This window comes from Lissotriton vulgaris, chromosome 7 (assembly GCF_964263255.1).
Source record: "Lissotriton vulgaris chromosome 7, aLisVul1.2, whole genome shotgun sequence".
Taxonomy (NCBI): Eukaryota; Metazoa; Chordata; class Amphibia; order Caudata; family Salamandridae; genus Lissotriton; species Lissotriton vulgaris.
In genome coordinates, this window is record NC_141695.1 from 1,501,730,303 (window position 1) to 1,501,754,747 (window position 24,445).

At 42.1% G+C, this 24,445-nt stretch overlaps 2 protein-coding genes across 20 annotated transcripts in view; both read right to left on the bottom strand.

Annotated features, from left to right (window-relative positions):
- CPNE1 (copine 1) overlaps nt 1-24,445 on the bottom strand; it is a 662,572-nt gene that overhangs the window by 628,455 nt on the left and 9,672 nt on the right. For 4 of the 16 annotated variants that reach the window (XM_086932336.1, XM_086932342.1, XM_086932338.1 and 1 more), the window contains exons 2-3: nt 15,924-16,022; nt 14,640-14,695 (exon numbers count right to left, since the gene is read on the bottom strand). The exons of 4 other annotated variants lie outside the window; for them this stretch is intronic. The gene's annotated coding sequence lies outside the window, so the exon portion shown is untranslated. Of the gene's footprint in view, nt 1-14,639; nt 14,728-15,923; nt 16,023-24,445 lie in introns of all 16 variants that reach the window. 8 more of the 16 variants (XM_086932334.1, XM_086932340.1, XM_086932330.1 and 5 more) reach the window with 3 other exon arrangements.
- RBM12 (RNA binding motif protein 12) overlaps nt 1-24,445 on the bottom strand; it is a 76,987-nt gene that overhangs the window by 42,870 nt on the left and 9,672 nt on the right. Inside the window, exons 2-3 of one of the 4 annotated variants that reach the window (XM_086932326.1) lie at nt 15,924-16,022; nt 14,640-14,695 (exon numbers count right to left, since the gene is read on the bottom strand). The gene's annotated coding sequence lies outside the window, so the exon portion shown is untranslated. Of the gene's footprint in view, nt 1-14,639; nt 14,728-15,923; nt 16,023-24,445 lie in introns of all 4 variants that reach the window. The other 3 variants (XM_086932324.1, XM_086932327.1, XM_086932325.1) reach the window with 3 other exon arrangements.

The following is a 24,445-nucleotide window of genomic DNA, read 5'->3' on the forward strand; positions in this document are numbered from 1 at the left end:
CGTAGGTGCGGAAGCAGGCAAGCAGGAATGATGGTTTTATTCTTGTGGCAGTGTCGCAGGAAGAAAGAGGAAGATGGAGTACCAGAAGGGGAAGTTATGAGGAGCCACGACCTGGGATTGGTCAATGTGCGAGACTTTTTCTGTTTCCAATTTCCCTGATGTTCATGGGAAATGTGGTTTTGTTATTACTGTTTATACCTTTTATGGCTGCTGGAGTGGAAATAAACGAGAAAGAATAGCCTAATCCTCGCCTCCGCCTCCTTAATAGAATTGAAACTTTCCTGTACGTTAGCTAGGAAATTTTTCATTCCCTCACATGTCGATGAGTGGCGCCATGTTGCCCTGCAGTGACGCACAACCATGCGCTGATGTCAAATTTTTTCTGATCTCTGTTCGCGCCACCAGTAGAGTGCAGTAAGGAAGGAAGGAATGTGAGGAGGTAGCAGCACAAGTCACAGAAAGGAAACATATGCACTCACATGGAGTACATAAAGGAAAAGAAAGAAGTACTTGTTTAATGTGAGCTGTGGAAAGCTACAAGTCATATAAATCACAAGGATCCAAAGACATTATGTTGAGGAGACCAACAGAAGTGAAAAGCAATACATCGAATAAGAAACAAGCAAATGAGTGGCAAAAAAGCCAATAAATCTTAAGCAATGGGCTGACGCAAAGCTCACTAAGTATTGGTGAAGTATACAATAGGTATTCAACCAGCTAGACCATAAAAGTTTTTACAGACATACAAAGATACAAAGGTGACAACACGTGGACCAACGTTATGTCCTTCAAACTTTGCTTTCTCAAAAAAATAATTCAACGCACTGTAGCTCAAAAGTCCAATTTCAACAATTGGTACAGAAAACACTAATGTAATCCATGCCTGTAGGATTGTTCCAGACCGAGGTAAATTCATAAATCCAAGAAACATATCTAACAAGAAACTAGGTTGAGTCACACACCCGAGAGAATAGTTTTAGGAGGACAAAATATTACGAATTCACTGGCAAGGGCACTCATATATACTATACGGGAACACAACATTTTAGCCCGGGCCCTAAAAGCCAACAGCAATAAAGTACAATGGCTGTAAAAGGACATTAGCAGGAAGGAAAACTAAATAAGGATCCCTGAATTAGCAAAATATGCTTTAGTGTTGGACGAGCTAATTAGTTTGAATGTTTCCAATAAAGTGGCTAAACAATCTAAAGAAGCTTGTGGTATCTATAGGTCTGAGTGGATCCTGGGCCTCACAATCCCCCCCACCCAAACAAACTGTAAAAAAACTATATTGGGAGTGGGTAGAGGCCAAGGTCTTGCACAATCCAAACTGGGGTCCCTTAACAAACAAATCTTTTGAACACAAGCTCCTTGGAAAGTTAGAGCCATTTCTGGATTTCATCCAGACTCCTCGAGATAGAACTTTGTTCCTGAAATTAAGGTATGGTATCCTTCCCCTCAAAAAATGTATGGAAGGGTGGAAGGTTAGGAGGGAACATGATCTAAAATGCCCAGGTTGCCCATGTCTGGAAGAATCTCTTGGCCACTTTTTGTTTGCATGTAAAGCTTACAAGCAGGCTAGAGTTAAATGGTTGAAGCCAGTGTGTAGGGAGTTAGGAGTTAGGGACCATAGATCAGCTCTCCGCATTATTTTAACCAACACCACCTCTACATACACTCTGCATAGAATAGAGAAGCTTTGAGAAGGAAAAGAAACATTCATTATAAAGTGAACAATATTGTGTCAAAGTGACCAGGTGTCTTGCTGGAAACACAAAAATGCAGTTATTTGTCATAAATTAGTAGAAATAAAATGGTATGTTTTAAACCAATTTAAACACTTAACTTTAACATTACTATAACTTATTTGCGAAAATATTTTTAACTTTCTTTAGATCTCTCTCGATCTTATCCTAACCTTTATTCCCTTCCACACATTTCTCTGTCCCGGTTACTAATTACCCCATCCTCCTTCACCCCTTAGAGGAGCTTATTTCTGGCATTCTATTCTGTAGCTAGGGCCACTGGGCTGATGCAATTCTGTGGCAGCGGTGGTTTTTGCATAATTATCTATTGGCTGCATTTGCAACGAAATCAAAGTATGATGCATAAGCTCCAGGTTAAAAAAAAATTGTTGATAACTCAATAGGTCAAGAGTTACAAAAAATATGGCCACTCTGGTTCCTGTACACCGTGAGACTTTTCGCAAAGGATAACTGGTCATCCTTAAGGTGCACATAGCTGTATTTGGGTGTTAAATTGGTACTAATACGGTGAACTCTTTTCCCAGCACCTGTTACCAAGTGCTAAAATGACAAAATAATGAATACTACCACAACAAGCATTTGCAATGCAATAGGTCTCGCATTTGGGAGAGTTTAAGCTATTGGCACTGTAAATGACAATGCCTTCCATTGATCGGTTTTGCTAATTAACACAAATAAAAGGCATTTTCTTTTGCAATGCCAATAGCTCAAACTCTTGTGAATGCAAGACCTATTCAAGGAAGCGGCCCCCATTGTCCCGGCTGCCCAGAAAGTTAAAGCACATTTCAGGAAAGCATGTCGTGTTTGCAGTAGGAAAAACTCATTAAAGACAAGTGAATAACTAATGTGTTACAATAACTTTTAATCTTACCTGGTCATGTTTTTTATTGCTTTTGCCCCTGGGTAAAGGAGCCATATAAACTGTTAAATAAAACAGCCTACTGATTTGGATTATGTTTTGCTCAATGAGCCCCCCTAATTATGAATATGTCAAATCCAGGATGCCATTTCATATGTAGAAATGCCATAGCATGCCTCAGATGAAGGGTTTCCGACCTCCCGCTATTTACAAAGCACTGTAAGCGTGGGCCAACACCTAAGGAGGAGAATCAGCGCTTTATGTGGAAGAAAGTTAAAATAATGTTTTGGTAGAATGAAAACCATCTCTTTTCCCCCACAGAGATGTTGAAGTATGGTGATGTGCGTGTTTGCAAGACACTGAGTAGACTTGTGGAGCCACGCTCACCATCAGGAAAAACTTACTGGGTGCATCTTCCATCGTCAGGAAGCGTGCGTGTTACCCACTATTTATTTACTTTAGTTACAATGGCGGCACCCGCACTTTAGCATTAAACGCATGGGATGTTAAAAGTGCGGGTGCTGCCATAATAACACTGATCACCAATACTTCAAATTGTTGTCAAAACTATGGTAATGACTAAGAAGTCAGTTGGGCTCATATTCTTGCCCGCAGAAGGATAAGAGTCTGAAATTATTAATATTGGAAAAGAGACAAAGTTTTACAGATTTATGAAAAAGTCTACAATAGTCTAATAGATCATTCACAGCAAATTTGTTCCTTTAAGTACACACAGACTGGTTAAAAACACACTGATCTAAACTATTTACAGGGGGGGGGGGGGGAATCAGCAGGCATAGCCAGCATGCTCTGCCACTAGTGTACTCGTAGCCTCACCCTACTCACTGCACAGGTTTCCACTTCAGGCATTATGGACGTCGCATGCAGCAGTCAGCACTATCGCGCGAAGAAGTGTCCAAGAGTAGTGGAAGAAGCACCATTGGATTATTGTTTATAAGAACGCCACAGCCACTCCAGAGAAAAGAAGAAGCTACATTGCCCGGTTCCAGGAGGATTGCCAGACTGGTGAGCATTTTGTCACGCTACCCTTTGTGAGCTGGCAGTGTAAAGTTAAATACAGCCCCCACGTTCAGAGGAGAGTGCAACCGCCTGCAAGGAGTCAGGCGGGTCGCCGCTCTTAGTCGTGTGACGGCTGTTAATTGTGGCAAAGTATGCCCGGGGGAAGCTTATTTTTGGCGTTTCAACAACAAGAAAAAAACACCATAAATTAAGAACAGACGCTCACAGCGCACCTCAGACAGCGAGCCACACGCACTGCAGCCAGCCACCGATAGGGCTGCTGAGCAGTGAAAGAAAATAGTGCTAACCGAGTATACAATGCCGAACGTATAACTTTGCAAGTAAAACATTCAGTCCAGATGGGTGGGGCCAAAAGTGGGCAGGGCAGTAACAAGGAGATACTAGGAAGCCTCCTTTTCGAAAGTGAGCCAGCGTTTAGCATGGAGGATCACACCAGCGAATCAAAAAGATGGGCAGGGCTTCAAGTGCCCTTCCGAAAGTATTGATCACAATAAGCCTCGCAGAGTGAGAAGTGCATGCGCGCTTAAGCGTTAGATCTGCGAGACCTAAAAATAAAAAATTTTGAAAGTGTTAAGAATTGAGCTTTTTACTCCACGATTTACAGTGGCGAAGATGATCAGAAAATTCAGCGAGCATACCAAGTTCGACTCAAAGATAAAGCTGCAAAAGGCTTCAGGTCTGGAAAACATCTTTATCAGGGCTTTTCAAAATGACAAAGCCAGGTAGCTTAGTCTTCATGATGCAGGTGCTACACGGGTACTACAGGAATATCAAAAACTGAGGTGTCCAAGTGAATGCACTGACTAGATCAAAGATGAATCAACCTAATTGAATAAGATGGCAGAAGTACCCAAATACCTGAATTCTGGCAGTCGACCAAAATAATGTATTGAATCCATCAAAAAAGCAATCCATTGCATTAGTCTACATTCTACAACACTGGGGCCATCTAGCCAGTGATTGTATGATTTGTCTTTATATGAATAAGACAATATAAACATGTAACTTTATACCAACACAACACATACATCCAGGTTTGCAAATGAATTCCCAAATAGCCTTTGGGAAAGTTGGTATCCAATACCACAATGTGAGGGGGGTATCTGCTGTTTTGTTATTCAAATTGGAGGAGCTACTCGAAACGACGCCCTTCGACTAAAGAAGCCACTGAGATACAAGAGGACAAGCCTTCAAACGCTGCCACATACAAAGACTAAATATCTCCAGACGAGAGAGACTGGCAAAAGGAGGTGGTAGAAGTGGGAGAGATGTTTGAATGTATTTTATATTTTTCCACCTGCAGGCTGCGACTGCTCTTCAGGAGGTACAGGTTTTGATGTTTTGGTCACTGCAACTGCTCTCGGCCAAAGTCCTAATAAGACTGTCACTTGGACAATATAGAATGCTTCCAGCATAACCTCTTTTTCTATATCAGAGAAAGTGGTTATTTAACAGTCTGGGTAAGCTACTTAGCATTAGATTGGGGAAAGTTAGGAGTGGTTTGAAAGCAGGGATCTGAATACCTTCTTAGTAGGTAGATTCACTGTCATAATAACCTGCCTAACTACTTTGAAATACATGCTACAACAAGGGCATGTTAAAGGCCAAGAGGACAGGTTCTCTAGTCAGGTGGAGTCAAGCCAGTTGTTTATCTGATTAGCAACTATTCTTGCTGTGTAACTTTTTGTTGTGTTCTTAGTGTGGCTTGGAAGCTATGCAAAATATTCTGGGTTGGAATCCACTCGAATTAAGACATTCCCTGAAATAGGAGAGGAAGAAATGTTCAGGAAAACCAGTTCTAAATTAGACAAGAGAAATTTTTTAGCAACGGTCTTTAAACTATGGACTGCAAGCCCAGATGGTTAAACAGGGTAAAAGGCCAATAGAAATAAAACTTTTTTTTAAAGTAAAATTGCGATGACTGCAAAAAAATATCTGCCCTGAAACTTTAGAACAACGTTTTGTGTGTATGCATACCTGTATATGTATGAGGGGGATTTATGTGTATGCAAAAGTAAATATACAACTCAACAGTTCTTCAGGATAATCTAGTTAAACACCATACCAACTACATAATTTGATACTTCTGAATTGTCTGGAGCAGCATCCTTGAAAGGATAACACTCTAGACAACTCCCGGGTGGTTTGATGTTTTGGCACTCTAAATAACCAGGTCCAGAAAATGAGAACCTCTGGTGGAGTTCTGTACCTGAAAAAAATACGGGATTGGGAGAGTGGTAAGAAGTTGCAGACAGAGTCCCTGTTGGGACATTGCAAACACTTTCCAGGACTATGGGTGGAGCAATCAATGCTTCCAGCAGAGCAGACAGCCCCTCAAAGGCCATCCCTGCCCACCACCTTCAAACCAAATAGGCACCTGCAGACATTTACCACATGCTTAGCGCAGGTAGTAACTAAATGCGTGAACACCCCAAGATGAAGGAAATCCAGAGTAAAATATAGTAATTCCAGGTCAGGCACGTTATCCTTAATTTTGGAGAGTAAAACTGAATTGCCGCAACTTGAAAAGAAACACCTGCAAGAGTAGTTCTTTGAGACCCTGCTATTTACCACATAGTTAAGTAGAGGGGTATTACTAAACAACTCTGGCATTTATTTTATCTATTTCTGATTTTTTTTTAAGCAACATAACAGATCGTTTATAAAATGTTTAAAGCAAGACATTACCCAATGAACAACTTCTTAGGATAGGAGCCGTTCCCCAGGGCTGGGCGGGCTGCAGTAGCTCCTCTCAGCCGCCGGCGCGAGAAGCTGGGTGTGTCAGTGGTGCGGAGCCCCCGGGAGTCTGTCAGCGGCACGAGAGCCCGGGCTGCTGACACCGCAAGAGCCCAGGCCGCGGACATCTGACGAGTCTTGCAAAAGGAAGCGCGAGAGCCCGCACCACAGATGACTGAGGAGACTTGCTGCCAAGCCGGCGGGAGTGCGGGAGCCTCCGAGCTACGCAGCAAGTCTGTCTGGGTCTCCCTCTCCGGCACTACCCACCCTGGCTCCCCTTCCTTTCTCCCAGCCTGCGCAGTTCACCTCCTCAGCCACCCTCCTTCCCCCAGCTCCACTTGTGCTGCCTTTCCCAGTCTCTCTTCACCAAGGCTCCGGCTGCCCTCCTTCCACCGGCCCCCTCGCCCGCTCTACCTGTATTGATGAACAACATGAGGGCTGACCCCGACCCGGGGAGACGCACAAGTACAGCGCGGGCTCCCTCGCCTCATGAAGCGGCGTCCTCCGGCGGCGCTGGCTGCCCTCCTCTGCCGCCCTGCACTCCCCCCTCCTCCCCTTCCGAGCTCCAGGCGACAGAGAGGCAGAAACTCGGGCTTCCTCATCCGGTCAACCTCGGCGAACCATCAAAACACGGCGTGGAGCTCTCTAAAAACACCCGAGGACAGCAGGGAAAAATCACCTCGACTCCAAAAATGTCCCAACCAGCACCGGCCCCTCTGTCCTCCCCTCAAAGGTCTTTGGAATGACTTTGCGGCCTCAATTCCGAAAATTTCGGATTCGGTGCGGGTTTTGGCGTTCTGGGTGACGTCACAGTCTAAAGAACGCAAAAAATACGCCCCCGAATCCGAAAGAGACGGGGCTTTATTGGAGTGACGCCTGTCTCCTCCAGTGGTTGGCCTCCATTTAGGAAGCCAGCCAATGGAGGAGAGAGGAGGAGAGAGGCGGGTTCAAGTCCCCGTACTCCAAATCATTAAATCTCCTCCCGGAGACTGCGCAAGCGCAGCCTTCGGTCCTAGACCTAAAAAACGGGCTGCATGGAGAGTAAAGAAAGTAGTGCACTGAAACAAAACAAATTGCCACACCTGAAATGATCCAGGTAGCAGAGGCAGTCGCCAGAGCCACAAGGTGGGACAAACAGACTGTTCACCAACCAAAGTAATCGAATTGGTAAAGGCAGACCAAGCAACTAATCTAAAAAGCGGGGCATGTTCAAACATCCCCAGGGGGATCACAGCATACCTCGCAGAGCAGCGCATGTGCCGACTCTAGGCTAGACCTAAAAATGTGCGTATGGGAAAATGGGGACATCACTACCCCATTGAAAATTGTTCAAAGTCCAGACTCTGCAAGGAGCAGCAGATCAGTATGTCTAGAGCCAGCATGCACTTTAAAAGAAGGTGCATGTGCAATCACTGGCTTCCAGGGCTACGGGCAGATTGGCACGCAGTGGCCAACGCAAAAAGGTAAGGAACTAGCGTAAAGTAACCTAAATTAATACGGGTGGAACAGATGGACAATTCTCAAGGCTAAAAAGGAGAGTCTAAGGAAGCAAAAAGATGCTTTGAAAATATTTGGCAGTCAGAAAACATTCAATCAGCGAAAGTTCTTCAGTGCATGGTGACAGGTCAGCCAGTAGATTAGGCCACAAGGGTTCTGGAGGCTAACCTGGCAAATTAAGGGTCTAGTGCAGTCACTGGCCTGTAGCATTATTAATGATAATCCAGGGAAAATTGAAGAGTGCTTGTAAGACAGGAGTCCATTACAGTGGGCTGACAGACTGCATGCAGTCAGACTACACGTCAGCGAAATGCCATGAGGGTTCTGAAGCACGGAGGTGGGAGATGCTTTAGGATTGACAGTCTCGGAGGTGGAATGGGAACTAGAATATGTCTGACTGAGGTTTAGCTTGAGTTACAATAGGTTTAACCAAAGGGACAGGGCTGGCTGGCTGGCTACAAGGGCCAACATCTCATCAGATGGACATTCATACAACACTCATAACTGGAGTCGACTGGGTCCCTCAAACTCAATGGTTCTAATGCAATGGTACCTGCTGAATTAATGATAGATATGCCCCTTCCTGCACTGCTCCAGGCCATGCTGTACCTATTCTTTGTGCATTATGGAACCCTGCACCATTCCTCAGTGTGTCCTGACTAATAAGTATGTATGAGTTAAGTTTGTACTTCTGCCGAGTGCTCTTTGTAGGGGTAGGATGGGGGGAGACTATGCGTTACTTTTCCTGCCTGTTCTTTATACACTGCTGGGCACACTTTACATGGTTATCAGATAAGGGTGTGTGTGTAGGGAGGGGGGGGGTTTGGGGGGGGGGGAGATCTAGCATCAGAAAAGTTTTAAGAACACTGGTTTTGGGTAAAGAAGTTGCCAAAGTAACTGATTGTTTTGGATATACTGCCAGTGAACACCAACTGCCAGAGCTGTTCAGCATGGGAAAAAAAGAATTTATGGTGTACATGTGCATGGTGCCAACTCATACGTAGGTAGGCATTCTGGTGCTAAGAAGGGCAAGTGTCACCACAGAAACTTAGGTCATGACACAGGAGCCATTTAGTTTGCAGTATTTTTTTAATACTATCCCAGGGCGGCTTTTGCCTATCTAGGAGCACGAAAATGAATTACTGGTCTGAAAAAGCACTCTAAGGTAAACGTGCGGCATGGTAGGTGTCTAGGCTCCTCTAATGTATGGAAAAACATAGTAAACGACAACAACAAAAAAAACTCATGGATGCAAGAATGTGAAGGAGAAGCAGCACGAAGGGGAGCGAGAATGAAAGTAAAACAAGCACTCGCATAGCCAATAGGTCTCGCCTTTGGGACCTTATAAGTGTTTAGCCATGCAACATTTGATGTTGTTGCACCAAGGAGATTGTGCTGGATAACTAAACACTTATAAGGTCCCAAGGGCGAGACCTATTGCCTATGCTTGTTCTCCCATGGTGCGGTTGTCAGTTAAAAAAAAAAAGTACTGTCAGTCACAGAGCAAGAAAAACCCATCTGACTGCCAACTCTAAATCTGGGGGGCAGTCAGATGGCTAACCTCCGGTGGCCCACTGAGCTGTCGAAGGAGTATGCTGGCAATGGAGCTGGAGTCTGCTTCGTTGTCACCATACTTAAGGTCTGCCCACCTCTAAAATTGGGCAGGTGAACTGTGTGCTTGGGCGAGAGGGTGCTCTGTCACTGCTGCAACGGAGTGCCCTCTCGACCAAACTATAAATGCGCTGCTTAATGGTAACACAAATGGTATGAAGAAAGCTCCCACAAAATGCCACTGTTTGGAGGGACAGCCTATTCAAGCAAAGGTAATACATGAAAAATACATGCAAGCCAATGTCTGAATTGTTGTGCCCCAAAGCCTGTCCTTTTTCAGAACTTTTTATTTGTACTTTCTTGAAGAACTGACGACGTGGGATCTTTTAGACAGCTAACACGGTCTGCAGCCATGGCTACAAATTTAGGTCTGCCTGCTCTCTAGTTGTGAAAAGAAGGTTTGTAAGAAGTCTCAGGATATGGGACGAGGCAAAATTCTAAAAATAGGACAAGTTATCTTGTTCTTATCGTTATGCTATGGTGCCATACCCGGGGCTTTAAGTGGGATGAAAAAACAGGGGGAGGTGTCTCTCAAAGGGGCGTGGTCAATGTAATTAAGGGTGTGGCTTAAAAATGTCAACTAAAAAATTGTGCTTAGCATAGAGCTCCACTTAATTGGTATTTTACTGCTTCTTTTCTCTCATTGCACCCAGATATATAATACAACTTATAGTACACCTACAACAAGCCAGGATTATAGGCTTTGTCAGCCTAAGGGACAAGGAACTGAGGGACAAGGAACTGAGGGACAGGAGCTAGCTGTGAGGAGACCAGCCTTGGCAGGAAAGATGAAAGGAGGGGAGTTTGGGGTGTAAGAAGATGAGATAGGGTAAGTAGACAGGAGATGTTTGGGATTGAGCAGAAGAGCTTGGAAAGAGCAGAGATGGCCGGCTTAAGGACAGAAGAAACTGGACTGGGTATGAGAAGAAGGGGAGCTCGCCACAGAGGGAGGGAAGCTATGGTAGAAGCAAAGAACAGAGGATCAGGGACCAAGGGTGACTGGGAGGGAAAGGACAGGACAAAGAGGACACCAGCAGGGTGAACAGGCGCTGCGAGGAAGGAGTAAGAGGTGGTTTAAGTGAGAAGAGCTGAAAGAATGAGGAAAAGGAACTCAAATAGACGACAGGGATGAATGCGGAGAGAAAAACTAGGAGGAGGGAGCTTTAAAGAGCTGGCAAAAAGATAGGTGAGATGGGGAAAGCCGAAAAGAAGCATGTTCAGGAAAAACCGGCATTGGGGCTGTCACAGGCAGGAGAGAAGCCGGCCCAGCAGGAGGGGGCTGGTTATGAGAAATGCATGCAGCTGGCACTACTTTCAGCAGCGAGACCCCCACTGGCAGGGGCTGGTGCTCCACCGTATCCTACGGAATCAAAGTGCTACTTAAAGGGGCAGAGGGAAGGGAATGGAGAATAAATAAAACACTCAATTCAATACATGCTGAAATATTTCACAGACAAGGGCCAGCCGGTATTTTCCTGCGAATGAAATATGCAACGTTGCCGGGAAAGCAAACGTGAATTAGAAGAAACTGCAACAAATTAAGCCCTTCTACGTAAATAGAAAACAAGAAAAATAAAACGAGCAAAAAAAAAAATGAAGACCCTCAAAGCGTTTCCCGTGCAGGAGCAGCAGGGGCACCATCTGTTTGAAAGTTAATTACAAACAGATTGTCACCAAAACTCGAACCAGTCAGGGAATCGGCAAACGTGCACACATTGCCATTGAAAGCAATGCAAGCATGCACGTTTTGAGGCACAAAAGCGAATAGATTCCTGAAGGTCTCCTATGCAGCGCATGCGCGCTGCGTAGGCGAGACCTAAAAAACAGAAGCAGTCTATAAGAGTGTTAAAAACAACATAAAAAGAACAGTACTCTAAATGTAGCAGTGGAAGGGTATAAATCATGCATTCCAAAGGAAGGTAAAGAAGATATGCTGCAGGGGAGAGAAACACCAAGATGAAGGAAAGCCAAGTTACAAGAAAGGCAACCAATTATAAGCAATGGGCTGACCAACACCCACTTTAATGATCAGTTCTCTCTACAATGGGTCTTCAAAAAAATAAATCAGCTAAAGAGGTCTGCATGCTTATAAAAACAACCTCCTTATAAATTGTCCCGTACCTTTAAAATACATACTCTCAACACTGGTGTCCTCTAGTTGTCTGTTCAAGCTACTGTAGTCAGTTTGAACTATAGCAATATCAGTCATTGAACCTTTCACTTCATTTTTACATGTTAACTCCATGGCTGCTATGCGTTTTCCCCCCCTGTGCTGGATCCTCTGGATTCCCATTGTTCATGACGAGCTGGGCTCGTCATCAGTGTTTGAGGAGGCTACACCATGACGAGCCCAGCTCGTCATCAGCCTCGAAGGGGTTAAAATACAGATACTAGCCTTTAATTCAATGGCCCACAAAACATGAGGCAACAATTTACAGAAAAAGCTGAATATTTATACTCAAAACAAAGCAAGACAACTCCCAAGAAAGACAATTTCTCGTTGATTTATGTTATGTTTGTCTAATACTCAAGAGTGAGTCAATGAGTAATGTAAAGGTTCAGGCACTTCCCCAGGAACATACCGCTCACAACCGCTCACTACACTAACAAACTTGTCTTTACCCCTTCAAAAATGTACATTTCATTAGTGAAAAACTTTTCACAAAGACAAGAGGTAATATTTTCTAAACAAAGGACTATAGAACCAGGCTACAACTTTATTCTTCCGATCAGATTTTTCCATGGAGCTCAAGAGGTCCAGACAGCGTGTAGCCCTTTTGCGAAATCTAAGACCTTCAAAAGTGAAACCGACCATTGTTGGTTAAAGATCAACCACAGTCACTCATTCAAAACTCATTAGAACAGATCAAAGTGTCTGCACTTAATGCCATGAGTAACAATACAGACTTGAGGGCCCTCTTCCTCGTGGGGAAAATAAAATCTCAGGATATATTTCGACAGTCTAAATATTACATCAACTTTTGAGTGGAAATTAGGATGATAGATGCAACAAATCACTTACATCAGTGTCCAATTGCCCGACTGTCAAGGTTGTCAAAAAAGTTAACAGTGCAAACATGTGTTGAGGAAAAACAAACATGTTACAGGCCAGAAAATGGCATGGTGCCTTACCAACTGGGGCCAGAAAATGGCATGGTGCCTTACCAACTGGAAATGAGAAGCACCATTCAGAAGATTTTGATTAGCAACCAAAATCGCATATGACAAGAAACTCAAATGCCTTATGAAAACTGGAAAAAGGTGGGATGGGGCTAGGCTGGCATAGCAAAAGACCATTGTAGCTAACAAAAACTATTAGATACACATTCAAAGATTACTCTCCGTGCTTCTCGGTCGCCACATCAAAAAGCCTGTATTTTGCTCTTCAGCATTTAAAAGAAACCTACGGTGAGGGTCCTTCGGTATAGCGGGGTGGCTGAACAGATAAACAGGACAGAGTAAGCGGATACTGGTGAAACATAGTAGCAGGCTTGAGGCTAGGGGGACAGATATTACATTAGGCAACATTGAGTAGGAATGCATGAGATAAAATCAAAACGTGTGGGAAACTGGTGGCTTCTTAACTGGGATAGACCTGAGAACAGCGGCAGAAGTTCACTTCCCCAAGAAGATACCATTCAAAAGACTCAAACTTTGTTTACCTGCTCCAGTAACATCTCATGAATGTGGTCATAAATAAAAATACTATCTTTGTACCAAACCCCTTTCTGGCCAAATGAGATTTCCTACCTGTGCAAAGAAAGAACACCTGACCAAATCATAAAGAACAACACTAGGCATTAATGCAAAAAATGTAAGCTCCTACTATTTCCATGTGTTGATCAGACAACAGCACTTTGGTAAGCCCACAATTACCTTACAAAGGCAATCCGCAAGAAATATCCACCAGGATCAAAAACAAAAAATGAGAGCAAGCACAGAATTTATTAAAATAGGCGTGCTACCCTTTCAAGAATGTATACCACAACTCCAAAATCACCTGTGTGCACACTTTCTCTATTCTATATCTATCCAAATTCTTAAGCAGCAAATGGGCATACACACCAAAGCATGCTTTGCATATCCTGTTAACACAGGCAAATACAAGCATACAGACCTTGAAAGTCTGCATAAAGATCAGGATTATAATTTGAATTGTTGAGTGGTTCAGGACGTTTTTCAAGTCTAGTAGAATCGTAAAAGAATAAAAGATATACTCAGACAGCTTTAAAATGTTCAAATGCATTCAAATATGTCAATATGCTTTCTTTTTGGCATTCAGCCGCATTGGAATAAATGATCTAGAGAATCATTGCACAATCGGCAAAAAAGGGTTTCCGCGTGTTACTGTTACATGGAGTAGATGACGAAGTTCTGAGCTATGTTTATCAGCTGACAAGATGCCTCACTAAACATGCATGACATGGTATGTTAGAAGTGGCTGCACCTTTACATGTTAAGCCATATAAAAGCAGAAAGGTTTCTATGAACTGCAAACTTATAGAAGCATGTTAAAGATGAGCCATGAAAGTAACCCCTTCCATGCTAATGACGAACCCCAGCCGTCATGCCTACGGTGCTCGTGTGCTGATGACGGCTGGGGTTCGTCACGGCCCGCCCCTGTTCGTGCTGTTTACAGCACACATGGGGAATCGCGGCCGCATCGAAGGGGTTAAAAAGGCTATGCTAACATAAAAAGATAGCTTACAAAACCAAATAACTATAAAACGAAGCATTCAGCAACAGGGGATTTTAGGTGAGGACATAATTGATGTTGAAATGCTATGGCCCAGAAGAGACTAAACCTAATCTGCTTCTCGGATTATCAAAAAACAAAAAATGTGTACATCTTGTAACATCACATTTACATGACATCTAAACACACACCAGAGGCAAAGTGGATGTGTACTTTTCTAGGTGGCGGTCAGAAAAGTTGAACATTTGTAATTAAGTGCCACCAAATAAAATGGCTTCCAATTCAGAGATAATTGATGTTTGTAAGCAAATCAAGGAGAGAAAAACGAACATCTAACAAGGCACAACAAAGCTATTTTTAGGAACATTAGTAAAGCCAGTTTAGTCTATATTTAAATGTAGACTAAACAGACCTTCAACACAAGGCGTCTTACCTGTAAAAACCAATAGATGTTTCCTTAACAAGTAGGAGAGGACACCCAAGTCAATCCTGTGGGCAACCAATTAAAACCAAGTTTAAGACTGCAATAGAGAATAAATGGAGGCAAAAATCAATGCAGGCAACATTAACAGTCATGGATGATGTACGATGAAATAATTCAGGTTGAATCACACAAACACTTGAAAATAAAACTTTGAAAAGATTCAACCAAGAATGAGGCTTTTAATGCTAAAGCAACAAGATAGTGAAGCAATAAGTAAGCACAAGATTGCCTTAAATGTATTCTCGAATGTGCACCAACAAGCACCTTAAGTACTTTTAACCTACAGTTAACCCATTTGCATACTATTGTGTAAGGGATCCTAAATACTCGATGCTCTTGTGGTTGGTTTTCTAAACTCCAAACAAAATCATGGCTTTTCTCATATGTATTCAATCAACAAAGAAACATCACTTAATGCTGCTTGAGGGCAGGTATTACAGGCAATATAATAAATTCAATCTCAAACGCCAATCGCAACATCTGCGGTCAAACATTTTAGCATAAATATAGTATAGGGTACGACAGTAACTTTAAAGAGCGTTACAGAGAAATTCCATGTATAATCACAATGTAGATGTTCATCAGATGGCAAACATTTACGTAATATACTTTATGACAAACCAGGTGTGCCACAGAAAAACTTCCCCCCTACTTAAGACAGTCCACTTTTGGATTATTCAATCAATCGTTTAGGTGAAAATGAGATACAAGATATTTCTGAGAAGTGCAACTTAGCAATTTTAATAGATCACCAAACCATTGAAAAACTTAAAAGAACTGACCCTAAAACCGTAGTTTTTTCAAGGGTTAGATACAATCATTTAAAAAAAATGCAGTATTGACAGGTTTTCCCCACCCAAGCATTCACTGCAGTAGGCAATATTTAGGATCTCCATAAAAACATGTTCATTATATACACATATTCAAAGCTTTGTTTTTGACGATCAAATAATTCTTCTAACAAAGCACATGCTAAGCTACCGCTAAATAAAAATCAACATTTTAGGGACAAGCGAAAGTGTTTTATTAAAAACTCTTACATTAACTAAACAAGATGTGACGATCATTGACATTTCAAGTCATTTAAATACAAGCGATGATCAGAATAAACCAAATAGCATATACTGACAACGTTGCACATTCAAAACCAAATCAAAAATTGGTTACAATCGGAACCCAACATACATTTAACGGCGTTATGCATGCATGTTTTAACACTTAATAAAAACCAACCTTTTTGAGCCCCATTTAGCTGTCTCTCATGACCAATTTCAACAAAGAAAACTTTGCGATCTGCGGCCAGGATTAGCAATTTTTCAAACAGTCCTTTGCCTTAATAGAACAGACATACAAAAGAAAGTATTTGAGAAACAGTTCCTAAAATCTAAATAAAAAAAGGAAGTTGTGAACAATTAGTGTCTTGCAAAATGGGAAATGGGTGTCGATATAGCTGGATGAAACGTCCATCACATTTTAATTGTTTTCACAGTAACACACTACACGAGCGATACCGATATCAATATGCAAACCAATATCATGTACTGCAAAAGTATTAAACTCGCGCGCTCACAACAAATTTACAAAATCACCCAAGAATCATTCCAATACATCCGACTTTCACGTAATCCATTTCAAATACCGATAAAAAGGTATACAAGCTTGTTCGCCAAATCCAAAGACCATATCCTATTGATTCTGGCGACAACTGAGCTATCAAGCAAGACCATAGAAACAATGGGAACTACCCATTTTGGATAGGTTGATAGAGCTACATGCAACTTTAAAAACCAAACAAATGGCTGTATGCATATAGAATTGGAGAAATGGCATTTGACTTGAAATAGTGTACTTAAAATATGCTTAACCTGGACCTGCCAACCCACACTCGGCCAACACGTGATATTGGCTCCCTTCACACGGTCACCTGCTGAGGAGCCGATTTCACATGCTGGCATGAAAGACTAACTTAAAACCACTACACAGTGCTTTTCCAGCTCATTTTTGGAGGCTCTGGGCTGCTATTGTCAATTAAAGACTGAAAATACCACAGGACATCAGTGGCATCATCAGCAAGCTTTTTTTGGGGGGGGGGGGAAAGGGGGTTGGTGTGGGAAGGAGGCATATTGCCTCATAGCATGAGGCCAAACCGCCTTCTAGGCCATGCCCCCTTCTCACACAGTAATATCGTTTTGTGTAATATAGTTTTGTATGCTGGCAGGTCTGTTAATCAGTTTTGAACCCCATTCACATTATAACAAGTACTCCCTGTTTAGGTCGAGCATAGAGGCATGTGGTATTGTTAGGGATTTGAATCTCCGCCCATATTCGGCTTGTGGCGTTGCCTGCTGTAAATGCTGGCTTCTTATTCCTTAATGGTTTTGTTAGGCCCTCCTTAGTACGGCTGTGTCTTCATTTGAAACCTCCCATGGCGACTGGCCCTTCTACTGCTGTTGTGACACAGTATGTTTTATTTAATTCAAAAGCACTATTTTCTTTAAATGGGTTTTGCTCTACTGCAGGGACAACATCCTTTCTTCTATTCAGGACGCCGTGTGTGCTTTCATTTTCCAAGCAGCTAGGACAATGATGGCTGCTTCTTCGCAATGAAATAGGTCTCGCATTCAGGAAAGTTAGAGCTTAAACTCTAGTAAATGCGAGACCTTTTGTATTGCAAATGCTTGTTTTTTGTGTTGTTGCTCCTTTTGAAAACGTATGTGCTTTAAGGTGAAGCGTAGCATCTTCTTGCAACAACTCTAGTCTTGCACAATGCTTGCAAATGCAGCAACTGATTCTCTTTATTAACTTTTTTTTGTTGAAAGGTTTTTTTATTAGGTTTTCAACAGACAAAACAAGGCAAAACAAATGCCACACAGAGTTGAACCCAGAAACCTAGTTGAGAAATTCTCTACTGCTAGGCAAAAACAATATAGAAAATACATAGAGCAAATATACAAAATAAACCAGAAGGAAAATTATGAAGTGGTTCAGTGATGGACCCATGCCGTCCAATATTAGGAAGAGTTTCCAACAGTCAACCAGAGAATAACATTTACCAGTGACAAGCATGTGTAGGCGCGTGGATGACCCATCTTGAAGAACATAAGGTTACAAAGATATTAAGTGGGAACACAGATCATAGGAAAGTGAGGGTTTCAGGGAGGGTTTGTCATAGAGAAGTAAGTGTCCAGAGTTTACCATACCGTTATTTTGCCATTTCCGTGGGGAGTTCTGAAAAGAGATATCATCTGCACCGCTTAAGAAAGAGATAAAGTTGAGCCAGGTCCTACAGGAGGAGGCAGCTGTATTTTTCCAGTTGGCTACTATCGATTTACATGCCGATGTCTGCCAAATGGGCACTAGAAATCTATCATTCGGTGTTTGGATTTGAGGATCTAAAAATCCTTGAATTAGTGATAGAAAGTCCTTATTAGGGCGGACCCCACAAATCGTGTAGATGAAGTCTAACACACTGTCTCAAATGAGGAAACCTTGCTGCCGTAGAATAGAACATGACAGAAGTCCCCTGTTGCAGCATTACAGTTCTAACAGGGGGTTATCTTTAAGAGACGTTTGTTAAACCTTGACTGAGTCCAAAATGATGTATGCAGAAGCGAATATTTAGTCTGGGAGAGCTTGCTGGGGAGATCATGTGGGAAACGACTAGGTTCAAATAGGTTCCCAGTTATCTGTGGAGATGGTTATGTGGCTATTCCATTTTTCTAATAGAGCTTTCATGAAGGATGTGGATTTAAATAAGAGGGGATAGAACTTAGAGGCTTGGTGGCCTGATTTGTTAAAGGCCATTATTGTCTTGATGATGGAGGGATCTTTATCAGGGGGATTTATTTGGACAGGCGGGCTTTGAGTTTAAGAAAGTCATAAAAGTCAGTGTGTCTGAGAGGTTGTAGTGCTGTTTAAATCCTCTGAAGGAGAGAGGGGCACTCAAAGAGCCCACATGACTTGGGAAGTGGATGCCTTTTGATGCCCACGATTTTCAGAATATGGATTTCCCTTAGATTTTGGTCTTTGTGTTGTTCCATAGGGATATCATGTTGGAATGAATGAGACGGGTCTCTAGAAGTTCATCATTTTTGTCAGAGCTCTCGTATTTTCCAGGGTTAATATGTTACAGGCTAAAAGCGCAATAGGGTGAAGTACACCAAGTAATTCTTTTTCAACTAGTAGCCAGGAGGGAGTGGAATCAGGGGGTGAGGCTAGGAATGCAGGTAATTTTTTTTTATCTGCCATGTTAACACCGCCTAGGTGGACAGGTAAATGTAATTTCTTGAGAAATTCTCGCTGGTTTGTTTTGCCATAGTAATTTTGTTAAAATTTTGTCCAGCTTGTGATGGAACTCCTCCTATATAACAAGGGGTAGCATACTGATCAGATAGTTGAAAATTGGTGTGATAATCATTTTGATTGTCTCGGTAAGACCCCCCTCCACCAAGAGATAAATTTGAGATTCCAGCCCTCAAACAGCTTTATTTTTTTTCTGTTAGTTTTTCATTGTGGCAGTGCGATTCTAACAAGTCTGCATTGAATTCTAGACCAAGGTATTCAATGTAGTGGGGTTGCGAAGCTAGACCTGTGAATGTTAACAGATCACTAGAACAAAGGTTATACAGACCCATGATTTCAGACTTGTTTTTATAAAGTTTTTATGCGGACACACAAGCATAATCCTCTACTGATTTTAGTAAGGTCGGTATGGAGTAGAATGAATCTTCGGACAGGATAAGTATATCGTCCGCATATGCGGCTACTTTTATTTTGTGTTATTGAAAGAAACTCTAGCTATATCTGGGTTGGCCACAATGCGGAGTAGTAATGGTTCTAGTGTCAAAATGAATAGAGATGAGTAAAGGGAGCACCCCTGAAATCTATGGCCTTCTCTGTGTCAAGGGTGATGGCTACAGTGTCCAAAGATGCAAGTTTTACTTTCTCAATGATGTGACAAAGAAGACGGGTGATATCGCTTGAGAGTGTTTTTCATAAAGCTCACCTGAGAGTGATTAATTAACCTCATGCGCGCTAGCGGAATTCCGCTCATACGCTGAGATTTTCTAAAACACATGTTACGTGACGAGCTGGGCTCGTCATCAGCGTGCGAGGAGGCTACGCCATGACGAGCCCAGCTCGTCATCAGCGTGGAAGGGGTTAAAGACGGCAGCAATGGTTCAAGTCTTTTACACAATATTTTTGCGTAGATTTTTGGGTCCAAGTTTATTAATGAAATTGGTCTATAATTTTTCACCGACAAAGGATCCTTGCCCTCTTTTGGGAAAACCACGATATGGTCCTCGCTTGTTGAACCGGTAATGGATCCTGTGTCTGAGAAGTGACTGAATAGGGCCAGGAGAGTAGATGAAAGTGCAGGGCAAATGTTTCATAGAACTTCGCATTGAAACCATCTGGACCGTTGTTAAGTTTAAGTGAGTCATTAGCACTATTTAACTCCTCCATTGTTATTGGTGTACTCAGTAATAGTTTGTCCTGGTCCGAGACAGATGGAAGGACTGATTCTTCAAGGTAAGGTCTGCCGTCTGACGGGAAGACCGTCTTCTTTATAAAAAGAAATGTAGAAATCCTTAAGGATTTAAATTATTTTATCAGGGTTGGAGTGAAGAATGTTGTGCTGGTCTTTGAGAGAGCTAATACCCTTACGGTTCTGTTTTAGGTAGGATGCCAGTATCCCCCCCCCCCCCTTTGTTGGCATCACACAGTTTTAAGGATTTGTATTTGTTGATCCTGACCACAAAGATCTACAAACTTTACTGAATTAATGGGAGGGTGAGTGGTGGTTCTGTAATGGACACACATCCGGCTCCATCGACCCAGCACCGCTGACTAGCCCATGTATTGACCCAAATGGTCCTCATGGTCTTCATCCATATCCTTTTGTTCTGGCGGGGTTAATTACTGGACTCTGGGTTCGTGCTTGGTGCATAGTTGCGCTATGCTATATTCCGCCTTTCATTCTTTACGCTCTAAAACATTTAAGGAGTGAGAATTATTCAAAGTAGAAGAGAGACGTATTTAAAGTTTAGTTTAGTTTATTATCTGCAATGTTTGGGTCTTGCTTTAAGACCCAAATAAAAAACACACAACAAACAGACAGGACAGCAAAACCACAGCTACAAGATATACTAGTTAGAAATGGCATTTTTTATCTACAGGGCTGAATAAGAGCGAATAGAACAAACAAAAGACATACACCAATTTTAGAGTGAGGTGATAGAACCACATGAACACAAATAGAGCTGTAATAAAGAGTTTAAAAGAATACTCTGTGTCATTAGCAGAGCTTCAGTAGTGGGAGCTTTTTAAATATGTCAAAGCACTGTGATGGATTACTGAAAAAACGACAGCAGATTCCTTGGGATCGTTGCTTAGATTAACTATTTATTCGGTGTTGCCCGCATACATTTGATATCCAGAACCAATTCTAGCATTAACTGCACCCAGTGTACAACAGCCTAGTGCTACTTTTTGGGAGGTGTAAATTCCTGACTTGATCAGTAGCCACTGATCTTTGAAGAAGGATCTGACACACTGGAATGCTTTTCGAACAGAATGAAAAACTGTCTTTTAGATGATATGAGCATTTTATGACACTACACCATCAATTTGCGGGCAATGGGAGAGTCAGAGCTCCTAAATTTACATTAGGTGTACATCTTTGCCAAATACAGCCACCAAAATATACAGGAGAACAAACTGTGCTGATTGTGGATGTTGTGACATGTACAGATGAGCAACTGGCACTTTAACAGCTACTCCTTACCCAGAGTGATAGTCTGCGTTTCCTGCAAAACACAAAGGACCCTTCTACTGACACATCAACAGCCTAGCCTCCTTTACCCAGCCAGCCATCTTGACATCACTTAAATTGCAGACTATTGTGGGAAAAAATCCCATTCAAAATTAGCAAGGCACCTAGGCTGCTTTGTGCAACGATGGTAAAGTAAAGTTCCTCTGATCATAAAAACAGACCGGACTGGTTCACCACACCATTTGCTTAAATGAAGCAAAAGAAAGCATAATGGAAAAACTACTGGTTAGAAGTCCATTGAATCAGAAAAGTTACCCTCTGAACATTGACTTATATAAACACACACACACACACACACACACACACACGTAAGAGCAATGTAACTTCCTGGGCCTGACAGAAAATCAAGACATTTAAGTTTATATTTTTTTAAGAGAAGAACAACAAGATGGAGCCATCCAGATCATTCAGAGGCACAGGGCAAGTTCAACTAATTAGAGATATCACAGAGCAGACATCAAGCATCATTAATGCAAGCCTGGATAATGGGCAAAAGCGACATCATTTTTTCAAGCCCTCCCTATTAAAGCAACAAAAAAAACAAGACCCACATCAAGCGACCCAATTCATGACCTATATCTACCCCACCCACCATTTTAATAAGGATTCTGAAAGCAGTAGCTGGCACTTCTACAGGAAACAAGCATCTTCTCAATGAAGCTAATTCCCCATAGAAAAAATTGTAATAACACACAAGAAAAGCTATGACAAGTAAATCATGGAGCACGGATGCTTCTAGACCACCCATTAACCTTCAACACTATGGATCATAAGAAACCTACAGTCTGAAAGACAGGATCAACATTATCAGAAAAGCAACACTGGAGGAGCTATGATGCTTCCTGTAAGATTGGGGACAACTAAAACGAGTATAGGGCAATAAACCCCCAAACAGATCACACTAAACTGTTCCATCCTACAGGAGGAGTTTGCCCAAAGGTCTATTCTCTTTAAATATATATACACATTTTTTTTTAAACAAGAAATCGCCAAGTTTATGATTCCAATTGTGAAAAGTTAGTACTGAAGACAATAGTCTTAGTAGCTGTCTCAAGAGCATGTGGGCAATGATTTGGTACACCAGTGCACCACATTTAATTACAACAATCTTTGTGCTGCAGGCAACATGTAAAACTGCATGAAATTACTCAAATGTGGTTATGACCTTTTCAAAGACTGTATAGGAAATACAAATTTAGTTAGCATAAGATGCCTCCCATATCTACTCCAGGCATGATACAGAGAAGGCAAAAAATGTATGTGGCTGAATTTCAGTCAGTTTGTAACCTAGGTCCGGTGCCCGTCAATTTAGGGTACACAGAAAGCAACAAAGTCTACATTGCTGGTCCACCGCCATCTGCAACAAAAACAGGTTGTACATTTTTTTAAATGGGCGGACTTTGTGGTGAAACGTACTACACAAAAAGCAGATAGAAATAAAGTAAAACTAAAGAGTTAAAAAAAAAAAGCGGAAAAGCATTTAATTTACAAAATGTGAAACTGAACACTTTACATCGGTGTGAGCGGGAATGTTTTACGAAACGTCTGATCATGATATGGAGCACATATTGGTACAGGAACCAATGAGGCAACATCAGTTACTACTTGGGTGACAAATTCCCATTCACAATTTTTATGCACAGAACCCCATCAAAAATCAGAATGAAGCTACACTAATTACGTACTAATCATAATTCACATGCCAATAACATTTTCTTTTATAAGTTTAATGCCATTACATACCGTGATGGAAAATCATTCCCCTTACATATTCCACTGCACTGCATTCCACAACGACCATGCTTTTCAAACCGGTCTCAAGAGACTTGAACGCCCCCATTCCCTCAAAGCCACCACATGTGATGTATTGCCCGAAAACCTTAAATTTAGCCCTTGCCCCAACTTAACGCCCTCAACATCTCGCTGACTAAAGGTGTCCTCTCTGAAGTACTCACAACATGGCAGTTCCTGTACTCCAGTAAAATTCTTATTAGATCCTGATGACCAAGACAACTGCCAGAGCAACGCTCACTTGCCCTTTAAGGGCAATGTCACAAGAAAAACCATCTCTGGCCATCTTCAAAATAACACCTTAAAAATAGTCGGCGACTCCCTCTTAACCACAAATAAAGATGAACCTAGCCATTTCATATTTCTGAATGTCTTAGTTGCCTTCAACACAGATCCCTGGGAACATCCTTTACAGACTCTTCCTCCTATACAGGGACACCAGTTTGTTCATATGGGCAGAAGACCCTGATCAATTACAGTGTGCCATGGTTCCTTCTGGTCTACGGTCATCTTCAACATCTACATAGAGGCCAAAAGACAAGTCTCCCTTTTAACAGCACTCTTCCTAATAAAGTGAAATCAATCCCCTCAGAACGTAATTTATGAACAGCCATTCAAGTCTTTATACTCTTGCATCTGCAAAGCCCTGATCCACTGCCTTCCAGTCTCCACAATTGGCCCTTAAAGTCCATACTACAGGCTCACCAGGACTAATTAAGGGCCAGAAGAAATATGACCATGTTACTCAGACCCTGGGGAGCTCCACCTGTTCCCAACTGCCATGTCCAAAAAGCAGTGGTACATTAGAAGACAGGGCACTAGTAGACATAGATGAAGATGTGCAAAAGAAGACAACAGGCCTTTGCCAGTAGTGTGCCAAGAACAATCATCTTTGCAAAAAATGTACACAACTGAACCAGGTAGTGATGGGAATGAGTTGGAACATGACTGGAAAAGTACTGGACAACATTCTGGAGTTTGTCTCTTTTCTTAGTACCATGTCCGATATACTGATTAACAATCTAAATGCTAAAGCTAAATTGGAATCCAGGGGCTAAAGTCAGCAATTTAGCTTGTACAATACTGAGCACCACAATGATTTCAGCACGAGGCAAGCTGGGAAGGATAA